At 42.9% G+C, this 25820-nt stretch overlaps 1 long non-coding RNA gene and 2 pseudogenes across 1 annotated transcript; 2 read left to right on the forward strand and 1 right to left on the reverse strand.

Annotated features, from left to right (window-relative positions):
• Positions 1-1466: 1466 nt before the first annotated feature.
• On the forward strand, positions 1467-2534 carry LOC119320604 (annotated as a pseudogene).
• Positions 2535-7504: 4970 nt separating this feature from the next.
• Positions 7505-8723, reverse strand: LOC119326738. Its single transcript, XR_005158137.1, has 3 exons — positions 8531-8723; positions 8141-8237; positions 7505-7999 (listed from the first exon to the last, which is right to left on the reverse strand). It is a non-coding gene; the product is annotated as an uncharacterized LOC119326738 (long non-coding RNA).
• Positions 8724-18604: 9881 nt separating this feature from the next.
• On the forward strand, positions 18605-21166 carry LOC119320605 (annotated as a pseudogene).
• The last annotated feature ends 4654 nt before the right edge of the window (positions 21167-25820 follow it).

Genomic DNA, 25820 nt, shown 5'->3' on the forward strand with positions numbered 1-25820 from the left:
GAGCTTCTTTTGTGTTATTTTTGTTCTGCAGTTTAGAAATGATGGCCAGGTTTTCCTTTATGCTCTTGGAAGCACGCATGGTTCTTTCATCAAGAAAACTCAGGCATGGTCTCTTTCCTTGTCTTACTTCAGAGCAGAACTGAATATTTCCAATTCATCCAGGACTTCTAATATGTTTGTTTGATAATGTTGATACCGTGCAACTATGTGTTCTCTTCTCAAGTATCCACCTCATTGTTCATTTTTTCTCAAACACACATTTTTTATTAAGGATAAGGGCATTAATATGACGCAGACCGCGTCATTGTTCATGCTATTTTCTTTTAAAAAACACTACAATTTGTGTTGATGGCATTCTTATTCTGTTGTAGTTTTTGTACTTTGAATAGCACATAGGATCTCACAATCACATGAATGGTCAACCCTATTTCCTTGGGCATGGAGACCAAGCTATCTTACACAGGAGTCAACCTTTTGACAAAATGCACTCCATTAATCTATTTGACTAGGCATGCAAACCAAGCTCACCATGATATTGGTAATCCACAGTAGGATACATGATTAGATGCATCCGTAACTACATTTTGTAATATTACAGGAAAATGATGTGAGAATAGTTACCATCTCCTTTTGCAATGTTGGCTTATTGTTATGTTATTTAACAGTGAAGCCGTCCAACCGGACAGTTTACGATGGCATTTGCAGATTGTATGTCAGTGTAACATATATGAAGGAGGACAGAAGGAGACTGTTGTCAAATACATGCCGGAGAAGGTACCTGCATCTTCAGAAAAGATGAGATGAGACTGAGCATTTGCATAAATCTTATTTACAACTACCAATGAATGCTGTTACAGGCTGCTGATAGATAAGAGACGGTGGCCTGGTGGATGGCAGAAGCAGAGCCTCTAAATTTAAGTGCACTATCGGTAATATATATGAGTAATTAACTATGGCTTCCGCGGCCTTTCGTGAAATGCCTTTGCCCCTTGGTAGTCATTTACTACTGCAAAGATAAATGAAACATCATTTATATGTCTGATTATTAAGTGCCAACCATAGTTTCTGTGCAGCCGTTTATATTTTCAGGGTTAATGTCGCTCTTCTCACTTCTCTGAGCATGGTTGTTTCATAATAAGCATAGGATCTGTAGACATGGGAATGCTCAAGTGTCAACTGTCATGAGACAATATGAGAACAACAACATTTACAGAAGGTCATCGCAGAAGGCATGTCTTGATCTTCTCTCGGAAGAATAAAATCTCTGGGTCGGACTCATTCTAACAGAGAACAGTTTGTACAAACCATAGTCCACCAAGAGAGTGAAGGTACAATCTGTTCATATTGCATCTATCCTCACTCAAGATAATTGCTAGTAGGTTTCAATGTTGTACTCATCAAACTCTTCACTATTAAGCTTAATTTTTATTGTATTCATCACAGCAGTGCTCGAACTGTTTATGGCCATGGCCTTGGAAACATTCAAGGCAGTTGCTGGTGTATTTGCAGACAGCAATGCATGTCGGAATTTTTTTGGCTAGGCCACACCATGCATCCTAGCGGCCCGTCATCAATTGTTGGGTGAAGGCAATGCAGCTGTGCAACACCAGATTCTGGCTGAAAGGGAGCAATTTCGACATTTGGAAAACGACATTTGGAAGCTCCAGACAACTATGCCGAAGATGCTTGACCTTATTGAGCGTGTTGAGTGGCAGAGCCATAAGAAACCAGCAGCCGAGCTTCTCCCGCACATCAAGGATGCCATTTATGATGCTGAGGACTTTCTTGACGAGTTCAAATATTATGCACTCAAGTTGAAGCTTGAGGAGAGCAAGATTTCAGGTGAAAACCACATGCATGCTGCCTTTCAAGAGTTCTTCGAAAGTGTCAGTCATTGTGACCACTTTAACAAAGTGAAGGATATCCAGGGTAACCTAGATCATGTCTATAACTAGTCAAAAGAATTGAGATTGCATAATGCACCATTGAAGTTTGACAAATCAACCAGGGCAGACACAAGTGCTTTTTCTGAGGTGCCACAAGTATTTGGTCGTGAACAAGAACTGAAGCACTCGGTGAAAATGCTAGGAGTATACCCAAGCAAGAGAGGGAGGACTGACGGTGCAGCAAGCTCAAATGAGTTGTGTGTGCTTCCCATATTTAGTATGGGGGGTGTTGGAAAAACAACTATTGCACAACAAATCTGCAATGATGCAAAAGTGAAGGAGCACTTTGACTGCATTATGTGGGCATGTGTTTCTGATGATTTTAACATAAAGAGGTTAACTAAAGAGATTCTGGAGCACGTGGAACAAGATACAACATCTGATAATCTGAATTATCTTATGAGAAAACTGGCTAGTTGTGTGGAATCGAAAAGGTTTTTACTTATCCTTGATGATATGTGGGGTGATACCATGAGAGATGGTGGGATGGAGTGGGAGAAATTTTGCGTACCTTTGAGAAAGGCTCTTCAAGGAAGTATGATTTTGGTCACCACTAGATTTATAGAGGTTGCCACTACCCGAAACTGATTTTTTGGTGACGGCTAGACACGTTCGTGATGGGCCCGATGCCTCCTTCAGCAACGTGGGTGTGTTCCTGACGTGGACGGTCCGCCGAGAGGAAAGATCGCAACGTTCCTGATGTTATTTGTGATAGCCTTCAGGAACACAACTATTAACGTAAGCAGTCCTAAAGGTTTAACTTGGCACAAACACTAAATTAAACATAAAATCCACATCTAACCAGAGGCTAGATCAATTATTTATTACTCCCTCCATTCCGAAATCTAGTGCGCATAGATTTTATCCCACGTACCAATGCATGCGCTGCCAGTGCATTTTGGACGAGAAAGCCCCCAGCCTCCCATGCGAGTACTAGTAGTACTAGTAGAACGCCCGTGCGTTGCTACGGGCTACGATCCATACAAATAAATCACACAAATGGTCATATCCAAGGTCAAATCTTATTTCTCCCTCATATGTCCTAACATGTTAGGACATTAAGCGAGCTCCCCAAAATTTAACCGTATGGATACTCCGGACGCCCCCAAATCCCAACCCATATGTTATCCCAACATGCGGTCCCAACACGAAAACCCCACCCCACGACGCACACTTCCCTTTCCTGCCTTACCGCTCAGTTTCCCATCTTAGCAGGTGATTTCTCGCTGGGGTCTTCTCCTTTAAAACCGGATAACGCTCACCTCATCTTCGCCATGGTGCCCTCTCTCTTTCACACGATACTTATGGACCGCTCGCTCATGCAGTTTGCTGCAAAGAATCTCACATGAAATGTTATACATATGTCACATTGGTTCACTATCCTATCTATGATGTCGTGACAGTAGTTTAGAAACTCTCCTAGCACTCCAAATACCGGCAACAAAATCTCCAAATATATAGCATCCGAAGCTACCATGAAATAGGACACTAAACAACATTTGCAGCAAGCAATCAATTTATGCACCAAGCACACTGAGCAGAAGCAACAAGCTATCAAGATTTTTTCTACTCACAGAACTGACAAATGTGACTAACTCTGTAAGAAGCTTTGCCTTCAGAACCTAAAAATGGTATAGTCCCATCACTACTTCAGCTGCTCTCTGATCTCAATAGAAAACATGGAGATCGTCTAAAAAACAGAGTACACTTTGGCTGCACTTAAACAAGCTTGCTAAAAAGAAACTTCTCAGGTGACGTAAGAAAATATAAGTAACTTCCACTTGACAGTCGCATCATTTGACATATAGATTTTCAGTTAGCATGGCAAGTGAAGTGAGTCTATTGATTAAATTACATAGTTCATTGTTAAATGGTAAAACACAGATTTAGAAGAGTTGCCAATGCACATCTGTCAAATATGCTACTGTATACTTATGTGAGCTGCCAATGATCATCATCATCTGTCAAATATACTACTGTATACTTATGTGAGCTGCCAATGCTCATCTCAAGAAAGGATTGTATACCCAAAAGACCAGACCTTATATGGGAGTTATTCTATGAAACAATTTCAAAACGGCTCACCCTGTATCCACTGCTAGTAGTGTCTATAAAAGAGCTCTTTTCCCCTACATCGGCGAGTTAATACTTTGATCTCTACCAATTGGAAGCACAGATAACTATATTTTAAAACAGGGACATCTGCTATCTTCATGAGTAAATAAACAGTAAAAAAGCAGAGGACCAAACCCAAATATTTTCATGAATGTTACAGATCATTTTTGTTAATGTGTAAGTACATCAAACATGTTCCAACAAGCAGGAAAATTGCAGAAACATACAAATGATCAGGCGAATATTTGAGAGCATTAATTTTGATCTCCCTCCTTATTGATTAGTAGACAGAATATAACATTCAATCTTTCCATGTGCAGCTGCTGGCAACCTCTGTCATTTAGTGAAGAGGTGGTAGCTGTGGTGTCAGCAAAAAAATAAAAATAAAAATGCATTGATGTATTGCAAGTTTCTTGAGACCAATATAATAGCTTTGAAGATTTCCTACACAAATCCCGGCCTCATGGCATTCCAGACGGCCTATGTAGATGAAGCAAGTGCAACCATATCTTGTAAAAGAAAGATATATCAGCTTTGCAAAGGTACTCCTGAAAATATCTCAATTAAAAATACACATCTCTCTATGGTTCCACTTTCATCATAATGTTACAGTCCTCAAGAATTTAAAGAGAAAGAAAGGTTTCCACTTATACTCCTCTTTTTATGTGTTGTGTCGTTCTGTTAGTCCACTGCATATGGAATATATTCTGTGCTTCGACATATTTCCTGGTAATATGGAAGAAAGAAATATATTACAAAAATCATCCATATGTCAGTCAAAGGCTGAACAATTACTATTATGAAATAGAACAATATTAGACGTGATGGAAGATGGTTTCAAAAACACCAACGACACGCACTCGTATTTTAAAGTCTTCATAGTATAGAGTTATCTCCCTGCAAGTTGTGTGTGCTAAATAAACACAACACTTGGATAGCACCTACACATGGGATTATATATTCAATCCACATAATCAGTTCGTCTGCTTCTATAAATTAAGAATTGCATAAAGAAGTATGTGTCTATCTAGTAGTACTCCCTCCGTCTAGAAGCGAACAAAAGCAAGCACACAGGTGATGCCTATTTCTTTGCAACAGATGTGTGTCGCCTGATGCAATGTGGGGAAAACAATATGTATATAGTGATTTTACCTCAATAGATATTTTGGTAGCTCCACTCCATAATTATGAAATTCGTGATGTTGAAAACCTGAAAAAAAAGGAAAATAATGATCTCGGTGGCAATTGTGTCAGCTGATGAATAGGTACGACAGTTATTTGAGGATTACAACTATTCTCTCCCATTGAACAATGGCTTGAATTCTTTCAAGAGAGAACCATACAGTAAAAAGCTTCAGAACACAATGTACTCTGAATCAGATCATATTCAGGCCATATACATCGAGCTTATAGCCTTATACTACCAAAAAATCAGCTAGAAACCTAGCAAGTATCTTCAAGGATCAAGAACTTGAAAGAGGAATAATCATGTATCAGGGTATCTTTGTTTCGAAAAGAACACATCCTGTGTGGAATGTGGCTGGTAACATGTGCTCATTGTTCAGGGTGTGTCGAGATCTGCAAGTATTAGCACAAGAAACTCTTCAGTTGTAACACAATCTACCAATGCCTGAAACAAATAGAATTATTGAAATGGCCTACCATCAAATGTGTTGAAACCTAACGAATCTAAATCTAACAATGTCATTCTTGTGAAATATCATCAAAAAATAGTTAATATAATAAATAAGATAAGTAGACACACTGAGCAAAACATGAGAAATATTTTGCTTCTCGTAATACAATGATCAAGATACAAATGCAATGATTAGAGGAGACACAAAAAAGGCCTTGGCATTAACTCATATGAAGTGAAATAAATAACAGGTTTGTGTTAACACTCCAATCTGATGCATAAGAACTCTGAATTAAGCATCACCAAATCGAGAAATACTTGGTTCTATAGTCCCATGCATGAACATTTCTACACTTTCAAGTTTTTGGATCAACGACACTAAATAAACAGAGCATCTAACAAAAAAAAACATCATGTTACGAAAGCATTTCCCATGTCTTCTGTTATTAGGTCTATACAGGATAGTATTAGTCCAAAAAAGTGAAAGAGTGTAATGAGAAGGTCCAGCAAGTATATATATACTTTTGCTAAGCTGTGAATTTATGGTTACAGAGAAGATCCTAGAACTGTAGAGTCAACTCACATAAAAGGGAGCCAAACAGGGAAAGCCATCAGAGACAAATAGTCCTTAAATCATCCTTCAGATAGCAATGTTGGAATTGATATACATATTGTAATAATTTCCTTTAAACTGCAGTTTTTTAAAATGAGCTCATTTACTGTCGGCTTGTCATATTTAGGTGCAGTCAAAAGAATCCAACTCAAAAGCTAGCAAAGCTCCATCCTGGATACGACAGAGTACGGGCATATTTAAGCATTGACTGCTTGATCAACTGTGGCTTGTTAAATATTAATTGTACCTAGTTAAATAGTAATTGTCCCTACTTACATGGTATAAGGAACACTTTCTCAACAAATGCAATGCTTCGGTAACTATAGACCATAATGCTTCAGTAACCACACAGTTTTTCTCTATTTAGTTGCAAGAACAGGGCGAGTAGAAACTTTTTTTTGCCTTCATTACCTCGCAGACTGAAATAGAAAGTGAGGCACCCTGACTCGATGTTCCTGAAGGCGCCCTCACTATGGCCTAGTTCACCCTTCTCAGGGCCAGGAGTAAAACCACAACTTGCCTCCTCAAAATACCAGCAGCACCAACTCATCAGGCATGCGTGCAGGATAACAACATATCATTCAGAGTTCAAACCAAGTAAACAAACATATGCATCAGGCACTGGTGCATCCAAAGTTTAACTCTATTCTCCTCCCATTTAATGGATGAGGCAAATCTTTTGCCTCCGTTTTGAAAAAAAAAGTTTAACTATATCAAGAGCTAAAAACAATTAGCATGTCATATATGGCAATCTGTAAGAGCTAAAATAACAGCCATATAGATACCAGACCTTACTCCCTTACAAGACAGCATCATAAAAAACTCTTAAATCAGCACCAGGATCAATTCATCACACCAAACCAGTCATCATGAACTGATGATACTTGGGGTAACTTGTCCAAATGAAAATAAAATTAAACCATGGTGGTTCAGTTTCAAATAAAAAGTGCATATATCAGTTCGAAGTGGACTCGCCACGCATTGACTGAAAAATAACTCATGTGCCAAGAAACATAATCTTACATCTGACTTTTAACAGTTTAGCTGACAGCAAAATGGCTCATTCAAATCAAGCAAATATCTAAGATGCAACCTTTATTTGTCATCAAGCACTGAAGAGCTTGTTGCGCATAGATTGATGCCCAGGAGAAACAGAGGGGGCTAAAAAACACAACGCTCAGTGCTTCTAGATCTGGCCATAATAATTGTGAGGTGTGCTATTATGACCACCACAATACCATGGGTGGAAAAGCCACTTAAACTTTCAGTTTAGAACAATACATGAACGAGCTTTCTAACTTCTAAACTATGCATGCTTGCAAAACTAAAAACCATACATGACCACAAGTTTGCTGCAACAAATTCAAGAAGAATTTGCCACAGCAAACTGAACCTGAAAGATAACCGATATATATGATCCATGTTGTAGGACACCGTACACAACAAAAAGGAAATGAAGTACGTACTATTATGCATCTGAACCATATTGACTACTGATGTAACCTGTGTTGATGAATCTGAAAAGGCTGCGACTTGCTCGGAAATTCAAAGTGCGTCATAACAAGCTTGATGGTCGGCCGCACACACTCTCGAAGGCGACCAGGGAGAGGTCGATGCAGGTGATGCCGCCGCCAGCGAAGCCAGAAGTTCCAGCACATGTCGCTAGTTGCCGCACCTGACCTCAAGGATCTGCAACACATCAACCCACAACATATGCTCAAATCAGTAAATGACAGAGAGTCCCACACGAGTGATATCAAGAATCAGTGGTGGATGCAGCTTCCAGAACGTGCATCAAGTGAGCGAGTTCCAAATCATCTAATCTCTTACAAAGAGAACTCTGTCATGTGACTGAATACCACGTCTCAAAGATGACCATGTGGGTTGAGGCACGAGCAAGGGTGAAGGCACCATTGTTTTGACCATGCTGTGACAAAAAGAGTGATGGGAAATTAGGAGCACAAGCAAAGGTGTTTGGCTAAATTCAAGAAATCAATCCAAATCACAGAGTGGGGAAATTAATCTAATCTTGTCAAGGAAGACTTCTCCAACTCCTTCAAAGACTCCTCCAACTTTTGCTCAGGGGCTTCACCATGCCACCAACTTCTTCAGGTGCCAACAACATGAACAGATAATGGGGTGGGAGGAGGAAGGGAACAGAGAAGGAGGAGGGAGAAGGGAGAGGAGAGAAGAGGGGGGAAGAGGAAGGGGTGGAGATACCTGTGATAACGGGGAGGCGGCAGTGCGGGACGGGAAGACTCGCCTCCGGCGGGCAGGATGAAGAGCTGGCGGCTCCAACCCTAGCTTGCGCGTAAGAACTGCAACCGTCGCACACAACCAGGGCATCCATCGTCTGCCGTCGTGCTCCAGCGAGCCGGTGACCGAGGGTTGCCTGGAGCGGAGGTGGAGGCGACCAGAGCCGGCGGCGGCGCGGCGACGAGGTTAGTGTGATGGCGAGCTCGGGCGTTGAGGCGGCGGGGCAGAAGCTGCAGGAGACGGCGGGGGGACCTCGAGGCCGAGCTCAGGCCATGGCTTCCCTGGCTCCAGAGCCCGTGGCGGCGCCGGATGCAGCGGCGGGGCGAGGAGGAGGCCGGCCGTCGGGGAGGCAGGAGCTCCTCGTCCCCTCGATCCAGATCGGGATTGAGGAGGGAGCAACAGGGGCGCGAGGGAGCGGGCGATAGGTTTAGGTTTTTTCGTCGCTGGTTAACCTTCGTAGGTCTTTTTTCGTTGGTTAACCTTTGTAGGTCTATTTTTTTGTACGTGGATGGGTGCGGGTTGGGGCCTCAGGAGGAGGTTTTTTCAGTTTCTGGTGGATAAGTTAGAGGTGGGAGGAGGTACCAAAAAAAACCATGTGAGGTGGGACGAAAAAAAACCCGGAAGCGAGACTACCAACTGCTCCATTAGGAGTAGAGACTAGTACGTTGGCCTCGATGCTGCAAGGAGTACTAGTACTAGTACTATGGCCGCCTCCATCTGCAACTCGCGAGCGCCCATGACCAGAAAGCAGAGCCGGCAAAGGAAGCTGTCAAGCGGGTATGCGAGCCAAGGACGCGGCGGCGCTAGCCATTCACGCGTTGGGGAGCAGCTGTGAAATCGGCATCTCCATTGGAACCGAGGTGGAACTGCCCACCGGTGCTGGAGAAGAAGACCGAGAAAGGGCCAGCCGTCACCTGAGGAAATCGATTGACGCCAGACATGGGCGCGGGCATGGAAGTGGGGAAGCTGGCCAAGGAAGCGGTGCACAGCTGTGGCCGCGCGACGGCAGGGTGCCGAGGACGGCCACGCGTGCTGCTGACGAAACTCGAGGCACGATTGCTGGGTGCGTTGGCGGCTGGTGGACGAGCTCCACACGCGCGCCGAGCTCCCGCAGCTAGTGGCCCTGCTCCCCGGCGTCCGTGGGCTCGTGCTGGAGCTCATTCTCCGGGATGCATGCCAGGGGCACAGTGGCAACGGAGACACCAGCAGTAAATGCGACGACGCCGGAGGCCGGCCGTGGACGCAGAGGCACCAGATGCGAATGCGACGATGCCGTATACGGAGGCGGAGACACCAGCAGCAGATGCGATGACAGCGGAGGTCCGCCATGGAAGCAAAGGCGTCGATACGGGCGCGACGACGCCGGATACGGAAGCGACGACATCGGATGCGCCGGCCGTGGACACAGCGACGCTGGAGGCGGACGCGGAGATGCCGGAGACGCCGGCCTCCATCTCCTGAAATCTCCGCCGCCGTGGAGTTGGAACTGGAGGAAGGGGATAAAGGCGAGCGTTGCGTGCGGGAGTGCTGCTGCGGGGCTACACTACTAGGGAAAACCTTATACACAGAACTTTAGCAGTAGTGAGGGTCAAAAAAGGACGCTGGTGCTAAGTAGCAGTAGCGCGCCTAAGAAAACCGCGCTGCAGATAAAGTTCTAGCAGTAGCGCGTCTGGCTCTAAACACGTTACTACTAAAATTTCCACGGCTTAGACGATAGGCTACACATAGTAGTAGCGACCTATAACGAACCGCGCTACCGCTACTTTATTTGCAGCAACGCGTTTTAATCTAAACTCGCTATTGCTAAAGGATATAAAATTAAATGGAAAGAAAATAGAAAGGTAATTGAAAATGAAAGAAATAGAATAAGGTGAAAGGAAAAAAAATAAAATGTGAAGAAAACTAAATGAAAAAGGGGAAAAAAGAGAAAGGAGTAGCAGTAGCGTGTATCCCAGAACGCGCTGTAGCTAATGTAGCAGCAGCGTTTTTTCTGGAACGCGCTACTGCTACTTCTGACTTAACCACGGGGTTCATCCTTCCCCACGCGGCCACTTCCCCCAAATCCAACTCTCTCCACTCTCGCCGCCGCCGTCGCCCATCGTCCGCCGCACGCTCTCCGCACACTCTCTACGCCACCCCGACCACAGTTTCAATGCCGCCCCCGCCCCCGACCTCAACGCCGCCCCGGACGCCGCCCTCGACCCCAACCTCTACGCCGCCACCATCCGCCGCGCGCCCGAGCCCCAACCCTGACCTCGACGCCGCCCTGCCCCTCCCTCGTCGCAGGCACCCGAGGTGAGCACGCCTGCTCCTCCCTCTCCCCTACCTCTGCCTAGGGTTTCTTTATATTTTAGTTGCATCAAATTAGTTATGGTTCATGTAAGAGTGGAAACAAATCGGATGCGGATGCGGCTCAAATGAGTTAGGGTTCATGTAAGGGTGAAAATGAATCAAATTTCTAAGATGAATCATAAAACGAGTAAAATTTGACCACTTATTTCACTTTATAGTTGGATAATTGGAATATCCGCTACCACTTTCCACCCCTATAGGTTAATCAAATTAGATGGTAATTAGGGCAGTAGTTCCTAGGTAATAATTAGTTAGTAAGAACTAGGTACTAATTAGGTACTAGAATATTTTTATTTATAGTAAGTTTATTTTTAGTAAGAACTAATTGAATTAATAGAACTAGTTAGTAAGAACTTGTTGCTATTTTTTAGTTAAAGCAATTTTTGCCGCCTCGACGTGGGCGATGCCTATCCCGCATCCTCGTCGTCGAGTCGGCGGAGGACGACACCTGCTTGACCAGACCGGCCATGTCCGGGACTGGGCTTCGCCGGGGTGGTACTGGGAGGCGCTACCTACCGGGGGGCGCAGGTTGGTGAGGAGCCAGCCTGTCGTTGACACGAACCTTCTTTGGTGGCGGTCGCATGGGCCAGTGACGGTCCAGAGGCTCGAGGACTTCGCGGACGTGGTGTGTCACCGTGTCAGTGAGGAGGACGCGCACGTCCATCGCTACTTGTTTGCGTTGGAGCACAGGTCGTTCTCCAATACCTGGCAGGTTCTTCAGGGATCTCACTGGAGCTATGATCCCGTGATGGTTCCTTCTCTGTGGGTGTCCACCGCCCGCGCCGATACCCGTCGTGTGCTAGGGTTTTAGTTGTATTAGTGATGTTATATGTATGACACTATTCGTGATGTATTAGTGATAATATTCGACGATGTACGAACGCATGAGATGATTTACTTTTGCTTATTGAATGCATGCTAATTCGAGTCCTATAAGATATTTTGAAATGTATATCTTGTGTTGCTCAATATCCAAGTGGCCGGTCATGTTTGCAGGTTACACCTCCGAGTGGCCTATGTTTTGCCGGAGTGTTGATTCATTTCTGTTCCGGCAAATTTTAGGCGCTTGATATGTCCTATTTTAGCAAAGGTCATACCGGATTTTTCCGTGAATTTTGGCATGACTTGTGCCAGAATATGTAGGAAATATTGAATGCCCCGGATTTGTGTGTTGAGTATTCTGGTAGTTGTCTTTGATCGATTTTCAATTAATGTTTTAACTATGAACATAGGAAATGTCTGACGACGAAAAGGATTTCGGTATTTGCAAATACTGCGAAGACGAGCGCGGCCTGTGCGACGTAATCTTCCTAGATGATGATAGGCGCTTCAGCATCAAGCTGGACGAGAACTTCGAAGTGGATATAGTAAGTCACAACGACAAGTCTTTTTTCGTAATTAAGCATGACATCTGCTTCATTTGCTTCAACAATAGTTGACAACTAATTTGTATTGTCAGCTTATTTCGGTGCAAGCAAACATGTCCAGCGCTTGGTAGACAGGACCATATATTGTTCTGGGGCTAAACTCAACTGCGAGGAGCTCAGTCATTATGTTTCATGACTTGAGGATCTTGATACTATCAAGACAAATTTTCTTCCTGCATTTAGAAATGTTAGTATTAAAAATGTGCGACCAATAGTGTTCGTAATGAACTACGGTCACATCTATTTAGGAAGGATGGTAAGATTTTTACTATTTGTCCTCAGTGCATCTTTTCCATACATTATTTTTGAAGCTAAACTTCATTGCTAAGTACGTTACCATACGATGTTCTTCAACAGGGATTCCCGATGAATGTTGTGACTTATGGGATCGAGACTAAAGGTACCATGAGTATTATCAGTTTACGGCCAAAATATCCTACAGATTACTTTATTGCATTCAAGATTAGCGACGGATGCTTAATAGTGCAAGACTGGACCAAATGTGTGATGGGGGAGCGCAGAGAAGTACTAGGGGGCAGCAAACAGATGCGCTACCCACGATTAGAAGACAGGTTCATCTGCATGCTCCAACTTGATCAAGGAGGAGAGCTGTACATGTTTTATGTTATTTTATCTAAGAGAGAGCAGCAGGAGTGATTAGCTAGCTAGAAATGAGTTTGAGGATGATGATGTGCTACACTATTACTATGATGATAAAATAGCTAGTGTTGGTGGTAATGACTATGATGATTATTATTAGCTAGTGTTAGTGGTGATTAAATAAATAATGCTGGTGGTAATGACTATGATGATGATTAAATAGCTTGTGCTGGCGGATTAGATTCAAGTGGAGGCAACATGTGATGCACATCGAAAGTACTACTAGTACAAAGTAGATCAAGTTTGGATTAGTAGTATACTTTTGATATGCACCACATATTGCCTCCACTTGAACCTAATCCACCTTCATTTGACACACTGTTATGGACATAATGATGTAAACCTCATAACTGGTATTGTAGAAATATTTGTACGATGGCGCATAAATACACTAAAAATAAAAAAAATAAAAAAAGAATACTAGTAGTGATGGAGAGAAAACACGCTGCAAGTAGTTACATTAGCAGTAGCGTGGGAGTGAACAAACGCTGCAGCTATTTATCCTAGCAGTAGCGCGTGCGGGCACGCGTTACTGCTAAGCAATAGCTGTAGCGCCTTATTAGTAGCGTGCCTACCCGCGGTACTAGTGAGCACAAAACAAGTGCTACTGCTAGGGTTTTCCCTAGTAGTGCTAGTTCTGTCCAAAAGCGTCCAAAGTAGCTAATACGCACTACATATTGGAATATCGGCAAAAAAATTATGCGCACTATATAAAGGAATAGAGGGAGTACTAAACAAGAACAAAAAGTACAGAACAAAAATAAAATTAGGTTGCCTCCCAACAAGCGCTATTGTTTAACGCCCTTAGCTAGGCATTGATAATTTCAATGATGCTCACATAAAAAGAGAAGAATTGAAGCATGAAGAGAACATCATAAAACACGTGACAAATACATCTAAGTCTAACATACTTCCTATGCATAGGCATTTTATAAGCAAACAAATTATCAAAGCAAGCAAAAACTAGCATATGCAAAGAAGAAGAAAGAGACAATAGCAAACTAAACATGAAGAGGTAATTTAGTAACATAAAAAATTCTACAACCATATTTTCCTCTCTCATAATAATTACATGTAGGATCATAGGAAAATTCAACGATATAGCCAGATGAGGGACAAGTCCACCTACTTGGCCGTTCTCCTTAGCCCTACCTATAAGCACGACCAACATATCAGCCACAATATTAAAAAGAATTGGGGACATTGGGTATCCTTGTCTTAATCCCTTGTGAGTTTGAAAACAATGACCTATTTCATCATTCACCTTAATGCCAACACTGCCCTTTTGGGTGAAGGAGTCTACCTAGCTCCTCCAGGTTTCATCAAACCCCTTCATTCGGATGGCCTGCTGTAAGAATGGTCATTTGACCTTGTCATATGCATTCTCAAAATCCACCTTGAAGATCACCCCATCAAGTTTCTTCGAGTGGATTTCACGAAGAGTTTCATGTAAGACAACAACCCCTTCCAGGATGTGTCTCCCAGGCATGAATGCCATCTGACTCGGTTGCATCATAGAGTGTGCAATATGTGTCAATCTATTAGTGCCAACTTTTGTGAATATTTTGAAACTCACATTCAGAAGACCTATTGGTCTAAATTGTTCAATACGAACTACTTCTTCTTACTTTGGCAGCAACCTTATCGTTCCAAAGTTAAGGTGAAAGAGTTGTAAGTGGCTATGGAAAAGGTCATGGAACATCGGTTAAAGGACTTCCTTTATGATATGCCAACATTTCTTATAAAACTCCGCAGGGAACCCATCTAGTCATGGTTCCTTTTTCGGTTTCATTTGCAATATCGCATCGACACCTCTTCCTTAGAAAATGGTGCAGATAAAATATCATTTTCATTTGACTAGTGCTGAGCAATATCCCCAAGTACAAGCTCATCAAGGGACACATCATTGTCTATATGGGGTCCAGAGAGCTGTTTATAATAATTTGAAATGTATAGCTTGAGTTTCTCATGTCCTACCATAGTCCCTTCATCCTGCTCGAGCTGGATGATTTTATTTTTCCTGTGTTTGCCATTTGCAATCATATGGAAAAATTTAGTATTATCGTCCCCTTGGACTACTTTTTGAACCTTAGCACGCAAGACCCATTTCATTTCTTTTTCTCTAAGAAGGACGCAAAGTTTCTGTTCGGCCTCAAATTTAGCGGCCTGCTCGGGCGCATTGAGCAGGTTAGATTCCGCTTTCAGATCTAAGGCTCCAATCAATTGGATTAGTCTTTCTTTTTCTTGTTTATAAATCCCGCTCTCATTTCTGGCCCAACCCCTTAAAAATTGTCGAAGGTGTCTAAACCTATTTTGCAATTGTTCTACATTGGAGTGCCCACTCACAGGCTTATCCCATTCCCTTGCATTGATATCTAAAAAATTCTCCTTTTCAATCCAGATTAATTTGAAGAGAAAATATTTTTATTACCTATATGAGTCGTTTCGCCCGAATCAACTAACAAGGGTGTGTGGTCTGAGATTGCTCGCTGCATGGCATGCACTGATACCAATGGGTATTTTTGTTTCCAATCCACACTAGCAATCACTCTGTCCAACTTCTCATAAGTCGGGTTAGGTAACGTATTTGCCCATGTGAACTGTCTACTCGTAAGGTCAGTCGCTCTTAAATTGAGACTCTCAATAATCGCATTAAACATGAATGACCATCGGCCATTAAAATTGTTATTATTTTTCTCTTCGCTCCTCCAGTAATGTTGAAGTCCCCTCCGACTAAGATCGGCAGCCTTTCATCCCTGCTGATCCTAACTAGACCGGCTAGGAAGTCTGGTTTAAGTTCAGGTTGGGCTGTGCCATACACAGCCCCTACAGCCCACCTAAAACCATCCAACTTCGACCTCACTCGGAATTTAGCAACGAAATCTCCTCGCACCACATTAATCACCTCTAACGTTTCACACTTGACCCCCAATAAGATCCCACCAGATCGTCCTCTGGGAGGCAAACAATGCCAGTCAAAATTAACTCCACCGGATAAGGTTCCTAGCAATTGTGAGGTGAAATTATCTTTGCCGGTTTCGATGAGGGCAATAAAACCTTTTTTTTAGCCAAGTCTGCTAGACCTCTGTTATTCCAAAAAATTCCTTTCATTAGTCGTCATGAATCTTTTTCTTAAGTTTGACCCTCACACTTGTCTGTATAGCCGATGTCGGATAAACTTTCATCTTTCAGCATCATTTTGGTTTATCCTACTCAACCTCGGCCTCATGTCCCATGGAAATTTCACGTGCCTACCTCTAACAAACATATATATCTTGGGAAAACCAGCCCTCACGGATCGCTGTGTAGCAAGTAAATTTTGCTCATGCTAATAGTGAGTTTGCAATCAAGGAACCATGTCCAACTTGAGCTATCATGCTTTTGATTCTGCTTCTAGTTTATCACAACCACGTAGAAAGCATGAGAAAGACCCCAGCCGTTGTATGCAACTCCACCCAGGTTCATCTATATATACACATGCGTTTTCATTCCGGGTATCACATCCATATGGTCCCAAACTCATTAAGATAGGCTTAACCTAAAATTTAGTTGTCTTTAGTGAGAATTTGGAGGAAACCAAATCTAATCATAGTATTCATAATTGTTAGCTGTATGCGTTCATCAGCCACATCCCTCGCCATGGCCTGTTTTTTTGGCTGAGTTGCGAACTTGATTAGCCTGTTGGAGCGCTGGGTTTGGGGAAATGCGAAAGAAGGGCGCAAATGTGGTGTGTGCATCATCTGGTTTTCTCGTTCATGTGTTGCGATGTTTTTTATCAATCCCTTTGTGTCATCAATCTCAATTTGTAGAAGGGGATCTAGTCCATTTTCTATTCTGTGTCACAGAGTCCCGCCTGGCCACCAGATTTGATTTTGTGATAACCTGGTTTTTCTCGCGCTCATATATCCTCGCTTGTTATTTCTCTGTTTCTTCTAGACAGCTGCGATGTCTCTTGGTTAATTAGCGAGAGCTCCAAGGAAGGTTCCAGGGGAGTACGCCACACTAGTCACATAGGTAACTCTGAGCTGCGCCATAGGCATCCACGCCCACACATCCGGCGATGGTCCCTTCTCCTTCAAATGGAGCTACGTCTGCCGATCAGCTTCAGCTGCTTCGCTTCACTGGGACAGGAACGGAGGAACTCTGTAAGCCCCACAGACGGCCATCTTCATCCTGCGGCTAAATTTCATGTTTTGACCTTTTTCTAAAACTTTGTCCAGATTTAACCCTGCCTTGTAAAATTTTTGGGATCTGACCCTTTTGCTACCGCCAGGGTCCATTGTGGTTTGGTATAAGGCGTCAAGGTCCCTGGCGGTAGAGTTACACAACCTAACGAAAATTGTATCTAAGTACGAAACACAGTGCATGCTCGCACCTATCGCCGGGCACCTTGGCGGTAGGGTGTACAGCCTACCGCTAGCCTGTTTGGCGGTAGGTGTGTTTCCTACCGCCAAGGTCTCTGACGGTAGGCTGTTGCACCCTACCGCCATGGACTCTGACGGTATCAAAAGGGTCAGATTTCAAAAAAATTGCAAACTAGGGTGAGATCTGGATCAAGTTTGAGAGAAAGGTCAAAACACGAAATTTAGCATAATCCTGCGCCTGCATCCATCTCCCGGAGCAACAAGATCAGAGACGACCAAAAGGTAAAGTACTACATCATTAGTAGTTGCTTACTACGTACTAGTGCCTAGTCCGGTCGGCAGCTGCCCGCGCCGCAGCTTGCAGGTTTCGAGGAGAGGAAATAGAGTAACCGCATACAACCTGTTTGGTTCCAGGCGCCACGGCTTTCCCTTCCTTTTTCTTTTCATTTTCATTGTCAACCTTAATTAAAGAGAGTGGATTTATAAGTAAACACCCGACATGAACAAAGAAACACCTAACCTTATTGGTCACTATCCGTCGGCTCGTTGTTCTTGGCACCCTGCCGCGATCTGCATGTTGTTTGATAAAATGCCTTTAAAAGGACAACAACAATGCTTTTCATTCATTTCGTAAGAAATATTTTCAAAATGCCTTTTAGATGTCTGGATGATACCATACCTTTAATAGTCAACATGAGAAAGCTGATTGTGGGATGCTTACTGAAAATTTTATTTGCTAATTAGATTTAACTCATGGGTTTGAATTATTTGTAATCACTTTATATAACTATAAACTTCAGATAAAGAAAGAAAGAAAGCAAAGGAAAGTTGCACTCGACATTCGGCTATTTTACAACTTTCATATCTAGGCCATTCAAATTCTTATGTATTGTTTTATGTCTTATAGTTAACATCAAATTCTTTTAACTAGGTGGCTGCACGGGAAATCACCAGGTCATTGCAGAAGGCATGTCAGACAACTAGTGCGGCTGTCTCTTTGACCTTCTCTCGGCAGAATAAAATCCCTGGGTCGGACTCATTCTAACAGAGAACAGCTTGTACAAACCATCGTCCAACAAGCGAGTGAAGGTACAATCTGTTCATATTGCATCTATCCTCACTTGAGATAATTGCTAGTAGGTTTCAGTGTTGTACTCATGAAACTCTTCACTATTAATCTTAATTTTGTTTGTATTTATCACAGGTTCACAGCAGTGCTCGGGCTGTTTATGGCCATGGCCTTGGAAACATTCAAGGCAGCTGCTGGTGTATTTGCAGACATCAATGCATGTCGGGATTTTTTTGGCTGGGTCACACCATGCATCCTTGCGGCCCGACATCAGCTGCTGGGTGAAGGCCATTCAGTTGTGCAACACCAGATTCTGGCTAAAAGCCAGCAACTTCGTCATTTGGAGAATGACATTTGGAAGCTCCAGACTACTATGCCCAAGATGCTTAACCTTATTGAGCGTGTTGAGTGGCAGAGCCATAAGAAACCAGCAGCTGAGCTTCTCCCGCACATCAAGGATGCAGTTTATGATGCTGAAGACTTTCTTGATGAGTTCAAACATTATGCACTCAGGTTGAAGCTTGACGAGAGCAAGAATTTAGGTGAAGAATGTTGGAAATATAAGCAATTTACCAAATGATTTTATTAATAGAAATACTAGATAAAACATGACTATTGTAGTAGGGGTAAAACAAGTCACACAATCTGACAGAGAGAAGGTAAATGGCATCTGCATATATGAACTAGAACGGAACATATCTAGAGTAGACACTAGAGCAAGAAACTGTGCAGAATCTCAAACAGAAAGAGTATGAGAACGTGCGGAACAGTGGCAGAAGCATTGGTCTTGGGGTCGACGTCCTCGCCGGCCATGTCGTCAAAGAGGTCGTCGACGTTGGGGGAAGAAGTCGTCATTGGGAAGTGGTCGTCGGCGTCCGTGATGAACCAGTCAGTAGTCGCGCAGAGTGCTCCCCAAAAAGACGTCGGGGAAGAAGTCGTCGTTGGGAAAGTGGTCGTCAGCGTCCGTGATGAACTAGTAAGTAGTCGCGCAGAGTGCTCCCCAAAAACCTTATCACCCTTCTCCCGTACAAGACTCAAAGAGGTGGGGTTTCTAAGGCCTACTGTCCCGACCTGCGGTGCACGCTGCAAGCTGGGATGGGGAAGATTGCAGGAGCAGCTCAGAGATGGAACTCGGTGGCGAGAGGAAGATGATGTTCTGCTGTGTCTCTCTCGAGATGAGTAACCACTCTTTTATAGGCACAGAAGAAGTAGGCGAACGGGCAGTGACGGGTGGTGAAACAGAGAGAGAGAGGGAGAAGAAGTGAAACAACCAGCAGCCGAAGGGATGCGCCGTTCACATTCAGTGTCCACTATAGCAAAAATCTTTTCAACTTCTGTGTCGTATACCAATCGTGCGTGGAAAAAATTTAGACATCAGTTCATTTCCACAACAAGCGGCGTGGCGCGTCGTGACGAGGCGGGCGGCGGAGAAGGAGCGCGCGTGAATGTCTCTCTTGTTCTCATGCTCATACATGTGGGGAAACAACCTCCCTTATAAGGAGGTCCAACTCCCACCAAACTAGCAATGTGGGACTAAACTTTGATTCCACCTGTCGCCTTGCATGAATGGGCTGCGTGGGCCTCTAGAATTTAGTAGAAATTTCTGAAATTAATTATTGGGCTAGCCCAAAATAGACTAAAATTCCTACAAAGAACAGATGCATGCTGCCTTTCAGCAGTTCTTCAAAAGTGTCAATAATTGTGACCACTTCAACAAAGTGAAGTAAATCTAGGGTGACCTATATCACATCCATTATCAGTCGAAGGATTTCAGAATGCATAAAGCACCATTGAAGTTTGACGAATTAATCAGGCCAGAAAAAGGTGCTTTTTCCGAGGTGGCAAAAATATTTGGCCGTGAAAAAGAAGTGAAACACTTGGTGCAAAAGTTAGGAGTACATACAAGCAAGAGAGGGAGGACCGATGATGAAGCAAGAGCAACTGACTTGTGTGTGCTTCCCATATTTGATATGGGGGGTGTCGATAAAACAACTATTGCACAACAGATTTGTGATGATGCAAAAGTGAAGGAGCACTTTGACCACATAATTTGGACTTGTGTTTCTGATGATTTTGACGCAGAGAGGTTAATTAAAGAGATTCTGGAGCAGATGGAACAAGATAGAACATCTAATAATCTGAACAATCTCATGAGAAAACTGGCTTGTTCCGTGGAATCTAAGAAGTCGTTACTTGTTCTTGATGACATGTGGGGTAATACATTGAGAAATGGTGGTGCAAAGTGGGAAAAAATTTGCATACCTTTGAGAAATGCCCTTCAAGGAAGTATGATTTTGGTCACCACTAGATTATATGAGGTTGCTAATCTAGTCTGTGCTGGCATGAAGAGCTACGAGTTGGAGGGTTTGCAAGATGTTGTTTTTGGGGAGTTCTTCAAATCATGTACATTTGGATCCAATAGGACCTGCAACGACCTAGATTTGGAGCGCATCGGTAAAGATATGCTTCAAAGTTCATGCTGATGGTTGACAACAAATCGGCCATTGCATTGAGCAAGAATCCGGTGCATCATGATCGTAGCAAACACATTGACATAAAGTGCCACTACATCAGGTCATGCATCAAGGATGGAAAAACTGATGTTCAACACATTGGAACTAACGGACAACTTGCAGATTTGCTCACCAAGGCGCTTGGACGAGTCAAGTTCGTCGAGATGAGACTGAAGCTGGGCGTGGTGGAGACCAAAGCTGCAGTACGTGCTTAAGGGGGTGAATGATGTACAAGTAATCCTGTTGAGCACGATCATTAGCATTAGTAGTTTCGTTTCCTGCTAAAAATAAGAGTCCAAGCAACGTGTGTATGTCCACATCTTGGCGTAGATTCAGGTTAGTTAGACCTGGCCGCTGCATGTACTCCGTGGGATGGCACGAAACTAGTGCATGCAGCGCCATTGTAGCTGCGTTCAGGTGGATGTGGGATGGCACGTCTGGAATACCTGGTCGCCAGCTAGCTTTACTCCTTTCAGTTAAGATCCAGGTCATTGTACTGGACTGAATAAAAACGAAGAAACAGAAAAGGCTGCAAAAAGTTGCACGCAACGCAAATACTCTCCGTCAGTGTGTGTGTTCATACCATCGAGAGATAGAGCTAGAGAGGAGAGAACCACCGATCTAGCAACTACAGGATGTACTTGTGATAATTTTAGTGCGCGTAAAAGATATCATTAACATCTAGCTAGTCAAATGATCTGAATTATGATTTGGCATCCCCCATCTTTCTGCATGATTTGATATCCACATGGTTATATTGTTTCAAATTCTAAAAAATGATTTCAACAACACGTGGAAACTACGAAAATGTCGACCCTGCATTGATAAAATCTGACTCCCAACTGGCACAAAGCCGACAACATGTCAATTTGGCGTTTCTTTGCAAGATGCTCACGCACGATGCGTGCATGTATGGTCACGGAAATGCTATGTCTTTGGCTTGGCAATAAAGATGTGAAGGAGCTTAGCATGCATGACCCATCTCCCTATCTATATAAGCTAAGGCTTCCCCTTTTGCCTAGAAAATAGAAGTACTTGAGATTTTCATCTGATTGATACAATGAGATATTAGAGGAACCCAAAATCATGGTGATCTCATCTTCCCCGTGGTCAGGCAGCTTTTGCTGGATCATTTTTGCCTGGAGGGTATGCTTTGCTGGACCCCATCGGGGTCCAAGGAAATGATGGCCTGGACACTCTAGCCTTGGCTCATGAATTATTGTACGTTCATCAATTAGTAAACGCTAGCCGCAGCTTTAATTATGTAAGTGACAGGTTGCTCTTTTACTAGACAAGAACAGGTCCGGCGTTGGTAGACGCGTGTGGGTCCCGTGAATCCAGTGAATTCTGACATGAGCAATGGAGAAACAACAAGAAACTAGTATTAGGCTGCAAACAAAGATATTGATTAACATAACTCTGAACTGAAGTCTCCCTCGACATGTTCAGCACGGTACGTCTTCAGCATTCTGATAAATCAACAATGAAACAACTCGGTGTCCTCTTTTGGCTTTACGTTAGTTAGCAGAACAGCGGTCAAGACAGCATCCATATCCAGCTGCAATGTGTATGTATCGCATACTCTGATGGTACTGCAACCGAAGGCAATGAATACTACCATAGTACTCCCTCCATCTCAAAATAAGTGTCTCAAATTTAGTACATCCTATGTTTTAAAATATATAAGTCATTTTAGAGATTTCAGTACGAACCAGGGTTTTTTTTCTCGGCCAGGATTTTCTGAAACCAGTCAAAAACCGGCCCTTCAGTTACCCAGCGAAAAATTCAAATATCGCCCAAATTTATTGAATTTATTTGAATTTACACGTCTGACATCTATCAAATAGTACTCATATGCTTGTGTGAACAGAATTTAACCCGTAGTACGATGGTATGAGTCACTTGCGTACCTCCGGGGTATATCGGCTGCGGCAGCCCGCCATCCTATGCCGCACAGGAGTACCTCGTGCTCGACCTGCCAGGCTGCCAGTCGCCTCGTGTTGCATGCGCCTTGACCCACGCCCAGCCAGACTGCAGGTGCCGCACCGGCTCATGCTATCGGAGCCGTCGGCTCTGCATCATGATTCATGAGGAGATGTCGCCTCGGCTAGGCTACTGTCGAAGCGGACGCGATATGGCACCCCTAGCTTCCCATGTGAGATGTGCCCACCTCGGCGCAACTGCGAGAAACTGAGCATACGACAACTGTCCAGCTCACTCTTGGCCATGCACCCTGGCGTGGCGCCCCGTGTGCTGCCTCACGCTCCCGGATTGCATGTTGTAGATGCAAAGGAGGCGTCGTGTGTCTTTGTGATCTCACGCCCGGCATCAGGGCCTCAAGAGACGACGAGATCGTAGAATGGACTTCGCCTACATGAAGCATCATGAGTGTGTCGTGGCGCCTCGCGAGGTCACCCAGAGTGTGGTGCGGCAGCGCGCTTATGAGGTCGCTACCAGGGAGGCTAGGATGCCTACACGTCTGGCGGCTACCCCCAATCATCGCCGTGCTCCAGCGCCAGCTCCACCACGAGCACGGTATCATCCGCTATCTCCTCTCAGGAATTTGACCATCTATTTTTCGATCTCATCTCACTTCAAAAGATGGACCTTGAAGGCTTCTGAAGTGAGTTGTTCCGTTTCTCCTTTTCTTTTTCTCACTGTAGTACTAATTCATGGTGAATTGATCAGTGTATATTATCTTCTTTTAAATTGTGACAACAACTTAGCGCACCACTAACATGAAATATATGTCAAGGCTATTGGCGGCACACATACAAAAGAACGAGGAAAAATCAGCTACATTAAACTCCCAAAAAAAACTCTCAATTTTTTTATCAATACCTAACATGGTGTACGCATGCAAGCAGAAAAAACATGGCTAGACCAAATAGTAAGAGAACAAAATGGCCACCAATTCTTATGCAACTAGACACATGATCTACTACTCCCATGCATGTGGTCACATCAAGCCTAAAACCCATGCACGTGGTCACATCAACCCTAAAATTCATCCAGTGCATGCAGCAAGTAATCCCATATGGCCAGAAAGAGAGATAGAGATAGAGATACAGATCGCTAGGTGCATGCAACAACCGTACCACACAGGATCCTGCGTCCCTAAGATTACAGATGATGACTCTACAATTTTCTCAAAAAAAAAAGATCAACAAGACAAAAGAAAACATGCATAAGAAGAGTACTACTAGCATGAAGCATCTTTTCTAATGCTGGCTGCTTACATTTTCAGCAAGACAAATTTAACCCCTCAAAAAGGAAAGATAAATTTAATTGAGGCTCTTTGCAACATTATTTATTGTGTGTTGTACTTGGTCTATTTAAAAATATTTTTGTAAACCCATCGTACTGTTAGAGCCTGGTTGGTGGAAGGAATGGACCAGAATATATTTTTGTATATGGAAAATATATTCAGAGTGAGAGGCTTTTGAATCTTTATTTGAGTAGCTCATGTATTTTGGTGACTAGAATAATACATGTATTAGTGTTTTAATGGCTAAAACATTATGAGAAATTTTTAACTCTGTTTTTTGTCTCACGTAATCGGATGACAAGCTACATCGCATATCATCAAATGATGGCAATTGTGTGAGTGCTTCAATAAATAACTTCATTGACTTATACTCCCTCCGTCCCATAATATAAGAGCGTTTTTAACACTACATGAGTACATAGCAATCAATGTAGACTTTCACTAGATGTAATACACAGATGGTTCTTTGCATAGGTCATGCACTTCTTCATTCCCTGCTCTTGAGTTCTTGGTTGCTTAATCATACTTATCCTGTTCACATCAATGTTAACATATGGGGTGTTTTGGTCTCTAAGGTCATCAGAGATAAGAAAAGTCACACGACTATATGACATGTCTGAATAAATACTAGACCAACAGATCTAGCTCATGTTGCAAAAAGCCTCTATTGGAATTGGGATTTGAGTGCAGCATACGCATTCATCTCTAGGCAACAAGTTCATTTCTTTCAACTTAAACTGTTTATAAATTATAAGTTTACAATTACTTTAACCAATTGGAGAAGGCAGAACTGCAAGTTGTATTGATTTAAATAAAAAAATCGAGGAAAACTTGTTTCATAAATCATTGATAGGTAATATTTATGCATTATATTTGGGGGATTCAATGTGTGAGCAATTAACCACTAAAAAAGTCAATCAAAAGGATGCGAACAAACAAACCTGTCTATCAAATATTGGAAAAAGAGAGTAGAAATTCGATATTTTCATTGTAGGCACTTTTAATGAGTAGCATAAAATATGGTCATGGCATTATCTGGTGATTATCTTTGGTTGGTATTCTTTGAGTATTTGGACGCAACTAAGAGTGCAACCTTTTGCAAGACCTAAGCTTTCACATGTTTGTGTTATTTCAATTTCAGCGACATTTAGGGCATGCTTATTTTTATACAAAAACTAACACATAATTAGTTCATGATCATGGAGGAAATGTACAGTGTAAAAACCTCTACAAGAATGAATATCAGAAACATGTTGATGTGGGTAAAGCTAAATTTTCTTGAGCTATGATGATCTTATCAGCCTCCTCTCATATTCATGTGAAATATAACATGCATTTGGTCGAGTAACCATCTCTCTCACCACAACCAGTTACTTCGGGATCCAGCACAAACACTCTCATGGTACAAATGAAACATCGACTACTATATATTTCTTCCCAAAGACAGATATAAGCTATAAATGATTGTAACATGTTCGAGCTATAGCATGGTGGTTCTTAGTATGAGAGTAGCAACATATACTTCCTACTTTGTAAAGTAGATTGATTTATGTGATGAATAAATCTATGTTTTCCAATTCGGTTTTACGTTGCTTGCCAGA

The sequence above is a fragment of the Triticum dicoccoides genome, chromosome 6B (genome assembly GCF_002162155.2).
Source record: "Triticum dicoccoides isolate Atlit2015 ecotype Zavitan chromosome 6B, WEW_v2.0, whole genome shotgun sequence".
In the NCBI taxonomy this organism is placed as follows: domain Eukaryota; kingdom Viridiplantae; phylum Streptophyta; class Magnoliopsida; order Poales; family Poaceae; genus Triticum; species Triticum dicoccoides.